The 5000-nt window shown below is 38.8% G+C and overlaps 1 protein-coding gene across 1 annotated transcript in view; it reads left to right on the forward strand.

Moving 5' to 3' along the window:
* The first annotated feature begins 62 nt into the window (after positions 1 to 62).
* LOC143301067 (uncharacterized) overlaps positions 63 to 5000 on the forward strand; it is a 98354-nt gene continuing 93416 nt past the window's right edge. The window contains exon 1 of the mRNA XM_076615072.1: positions 63 to 364. The gene's annotated coding sequence lies outside the window, so the exon portion shown is untranslated. The remainder of the gene's footprint in view (positions 365 to 5000) is intronic.

The raw sequence follows: 5000 nt of genomic DNA on the forward strand, positions 1-5000 counted from the left end.
ACAACTGTCACGTGATTGGGTTACTATATAACACGGACCGGACCCCCCACTCACTTGACGGACAGGAAGAGAGAGAGAGAGAGTAGAGAGGTGGCTTGCATGAAAAACTCCCACTGGAAAAAGCAGGGTGTGGCGACCGCTCGGTAGATTTTAAAACCTCGGTGAGCAGGCGGCTTCGGGCCAGTCAAGGTTCGGACTTGGAAGGGGACACGACAGCATCAACAGCCACCACACCAACAGCAACAGCAACAACAGCAGCAGCTACCCTTTCCTCGTGAAGAACTTCTACCCAGCTCTACCCCCAAGACCACCACCACCACCACCAAGGAACCAAGCAGTTTTTTTCTTCTTCTTCACCAACTCGGTAAGGATCTGTTGTTGTTGTTTGTTTCGTTGTTGTTTTTTGTTTTTTACTAGGGTCTTTGTTCGTTTTTGTTTGTTTTTTTACTAGGGTGTTTGTTCGTTTTTGTTTTTTTTTACTAGGGTGTTTGTTCGTTTTTGTTTGTTTGTTGTTTTCTTCTTTTTTTCTTTAAAAAAAAACAAAAAAACTGAATGTCGTTTTACTTAGGTAATGTTTAGACGAAAGTGTGTTGAGTATGTGTGGATGTTGTTTAATTTGCAGCGTGTGTGTGTGTGTGTGTGTGTGTGTGTGTGTGTGTGTGTGTGTGTGTGTGTGTGTGTTGTGGTTTTACAAAAAAACACAAAAAAAACACACCTTTTTTTTCTGTATGACTTTCTTTACTTTTTTCTGTCTGTTTTTCTTTCTCCATTTTTTTTTTTTTTGATATCTCTTTCATAACTATCGACTTAGTATTATGTTTTTGTTCCCCCCCCCCCCCTTTTTTTTTTTTTACTTCAGTGTTTAGTCGTCGTCTTCTTTTTTATTTTTTTAATTTTTATTTTATATTCATGTTCTTTTCTGTATTCCTCCCTTCCTCCTTCACCCTTTCTTCCCTTATTTTACTAACTCGGTTGTATTTTTTTTTTTTTTTTTTTTTTTCCCTTCTCAGCAGAACGTTTTCCGTTCAATATATTTCCGAACCTGTGGACATTCCTTTTGATTTGCGTGTATATGATTGCCATGTTTCTTTCATTTAGTTGAAGTGCTTGAGTTTGCTCTTTTGTATTTTTTCCCCCAAGAACGTTTTCTTCTTCTTCGTCGGAATTATGCGTAGCAGATTGTGTTTTGATACTAGAGGCTTTTTAATCTTAATTGAAGTGTTCTTTCTTTTACTCATGGGCGATTCTGGTTAGGTTATTATTTTTTTTCCCCGTCTTGGACTCTTTTCACACACACACACACACACACACACACACACACACACACACACCGACAGAGAATGGGGGGTGAACAAAGATTGGGCAGTTGTCACAACACACACACACACACACACACACACATTATTTCCAGACAGGTAAAGTGCATTTGAGTTGATAGTGAATTAAATTTTGTTCACTTTATACGAACAGAGAGAGAGAGAGAGAGAGAGAGAGAGAGAGAGAGAGAGAGAGAGAGAGAGAGAGAGGGGGGGGGGGTTGAGGGAGGGAGAGAGAAAGGAGGGCAGGTGGCACGAACTGGAGGTTGGAAGACAAAGGGATACTTAGAGATAAAAGGGGAAGACCTCTGTCATACCTACATTTGCACAAACATAAGGACAAGGGGAAAGAAACTCAAAGAAAACGTAAGAGACGTAACAGCAGCATTAACTCTTTCCATACGAACGGCGAAAGAGACGACGTTAACAACGTTTCATCCCAGTTACCATCATCAAAATATTGCAAGCGGAAGGCTCTTATACTGAAGAGGTGAATGTTGAGAAAGAACACCACAATTCTGACGACGGAAGCTAAAGGTTGGGTCATTTAGACACCCACTGGACATCCGAGGGGTCTGTGTAGAGGAGAAGAGAGGACTGGCCGTACTGAGCGAGTTAATAAGTGGTGTTATTTGCTATACTAGTGGCGGCAGCAGCAGCAGCAGCAGAAACGTTGACAGTGATAACAAAAATAATGCAGCAGCAACAGCAGCAGTAGTAACAGTAACAGTGATATCAGGGTAGTATTCGGTATTGTTAATGAAAACTGAAAAGAAGAAATAGCCGCAGCGACCAAAGAAAGTGAAGACGAAGAAGGAGAAGAAAACGAAGAACACCACAACCACAACAACAACAATAACAACATGGACAAGAAGAAGAAGAAGACAAAACCTAATCGGGACAGAAGTAGGAGACATCTGACAAAGTACACATGTTCATTACAGACTCCAGTTCATAATAATGAAGGAAAGAGTGCAGACCATGCACCGTGTATATCCTATGTTACTCTCATTGTCAAATGTCTTGTTACACTTGTTTTGTTTTCTTATTTATGCATGAATTCAATGCGATACATTGTATCCGTATTGTTTAGTATGAAGTTTTGTGCATTGTAAAAAAAAAAAAAAAAAAAAAAATGAATGAAAATATTTGAAAAAAATACACTTGTTCCTTGTTAAATAAAATATATTAGATCAATTCTAAATTAAAAAAAAAAAATAGTGAAACAACGGGTCATATTTACATATAATCGAAAACGGCCCAAACTCACTCTATAACAGATGGGGAAATGATCAACGGTAGCATGTCCTGAAATTCATTCATGCCGACTTTCTCTGTCTGTTTATTGCTAGCTTGTCCCCATTACTTTCTCTCCCTACTAACAAGCTTTCGGTTTCTGTTTTTCGTGAAATGCGATTACCATGTTTTAAGTTTTGTGGCTCTCCGGAAAAAAGATTAGATCTAACCCGGGTTTCCCACAGTGCATTGCGTGTCCACGTGTTTCCGTTTTGTGTTTGTTTATGCCCTGTTTTATTCGCATCAACCTGGATTTTTTTTCCCCCCTGATTGCGTGCGCGACCGTTTGAGGATCTGTGTGTCTGTTTGTCTGCCGGTCTGTCTTGGTCTGCAAGATACATGCTTTAAAAATATTTTCATTTTATATCTAAGAAAGACTTAGTCAAATCCCATGATGAAAGCTGAGGTTGGAGAATTGTCGCAGTCCCTGTTGGACTCAAAAGACGACGCTATGTTTTCGCTTTCCGTATTCTTTTTCTTTCTTTCTTTCTTTCTTTCTTTCTTTTTCTCTCCTCTTCCTTCCTTTTGTTTTCAAAGAGTGACGGTAACTATCTTCCCAGGTGTGAGATGAATAAAAAAAAAAAAGACAAAAAAAAAAGACATTAAACATTGTCATCCTGGAAGCAGCCTGTTTTTCCTTTTCTTCTGTTTCTTCTCCCCTTCCTGCCCCACCCCCCACCTCCACCCCTAACAACCCGACTCCCTGAACCCTCTTATTTCGTTTATGTAAAAATGACTGAGAGGATTTTTGAGCATGTTTAGCGAGTTTGAAAATAATCGGAAATTCATGGTTTCTCGGAAGAAGCTTTTTTCTTCTCCCTTCTTTTTTTTTTTTTTTTTTTTTTTCATTTTCATTTCTATCTTTCCTTTTCTTTTCTTTTTCTTTCTTTCATTCTTTCTTTTCTTTGCCTTTTTTTTTTTTTTTTGCTTTGTAATTTTGTTTGGTGAGTAGTACTCGCAGTTCATGGCCAACCAAAGATGATTACTTTTCTTTCTTTCTTTTCCTTTCTTTCTCTCTTCTTTTCTTTGCCTTTCATTGCATTTCTATATATTTTTTGTTTGGCGAGCAGTCGCAGTTCATGGCCAACCAAAAGTTGCTTACTTTTCTTTCTTTCCTTCTTTTTGTCTGCCTTTCTTTCCTTCTTTTTGTCTGCCTTTCTTTCCTTCTTTTTGTCTGCCTTTCTTTCCTTCTTTTTGTCTGCCTTTCTTTCTGTCTGCCTTTCTTTCTGTCTGCCTTTCCTTCTTTTTGTCTGCCTTTCTTTCTGTCTGGCTTTCTTTCTGTCTGCCTTTCTTTCTTTCTGTCTGCCTTTCTTTCTGTCTGCCTTTCTTTCCTTCTTTTTGTCTGCCTTTCTTTCTTTCCTTCTTTTTGTCTGCCTTTCTTTCCTTCTTTTTGTCTGCCTTTCTTTCCTTCTTTTTGTCTGCCTTTCTTTCCTTCTTTTTGTCTGCCTTTCTTTCCTTCTTTTTGTCTGCCTTTCTTTCCTTCTTTTTGTCTGCCTTTCTTTCTGTCTGCCTTTCTTTCTTTCCTTCTTTTTGTCTGCCTTTCTTTCCTTCTTTTTGTCTGCCTTTCTTTCTGTCTGCCTTTCTTCTGTCTGCCTTTCTTTCCTTCTTTTTGTCTGCCTTTCTTTCCTTCTTTTTGTCTGCCTTTCTTTCTGTCTGCCTTTCTTTCCTTCTTTTTGTCTGCCTTTCTTTCTGTCTGCCTTTCTTTCTTTCCCTCTTTTTGTCTGGCTTTTTTTCCTTATGTTTGTCTGCCTTTCTTTCTTTCTTTTTGTCTGCCTTTCTTTCTTCCCTTCTTTTTTGTCTGCCTTTCTTTCTGTCTGGCTTTCTTTCTGTCTGCCTTTCCTTCTTTTTGTCTGCCTTTCTTTCTGTCTGCCTTTCTTTCTTTCCTTCTTTTTGTCTGCCTTTCTTTCTGTCTGCCTTTCTTTCTGTCTGCCTTTCTTTCCTTCTTTTTGTCTGCCTTTCTTTCTTTCCTTCTTTTTGTCTGCCTTTCTTTCCTTCTTTTTGTCTGCCTTTCTTTCCTTCTTTTTGTCTGCCTTTCTTTCCTTCTTTTTGTCTGCCTTTCTTTCCTTCTTTTTGTCTGCCTTTCTTTTTGTCTGCCTTTCTTTCTGTCTGCCTTTCCTTCTTTTTGTCTGCCTTTCTTTCTGTCTGCCTTTCTTTCTTTCCTTCTTTTGGTCTGCCTTTCTTTCTGTCTGCCTTTCTTTCTGTCTGCCTTTCTTTCCTTCTTTTTGTCTGCCTTTCTTTCTTTCCTTCTTTTTGTCTGCCTTTCTTTCCTTCTTTTTGTCTGCCTTTCTTTCCTTCTTTTTGTCTGCCTTTCTTTCTTTCCTTCTTTTTGTCTGCCTTTCTTTCCTTCTTTTGGTCTGCCTTTCTTTCCTTCTTTTTGTCTGCCTTTCT

The sequence above is a fragment of the Babylonia areolata genome, chromosome 27 (genome assembly GCF_041734735.1).
Source record: "Babylonia areolata isolate BAREFJ2019XMU chromosome 27, ASM4173473v1, whole genome shotgun sequence".
NCBI lineage: Eukaryota > Metazoa > Mollusca > Gastropoda > Neogastropoda > Buccinidae > Babylonia > Babylonia areolata.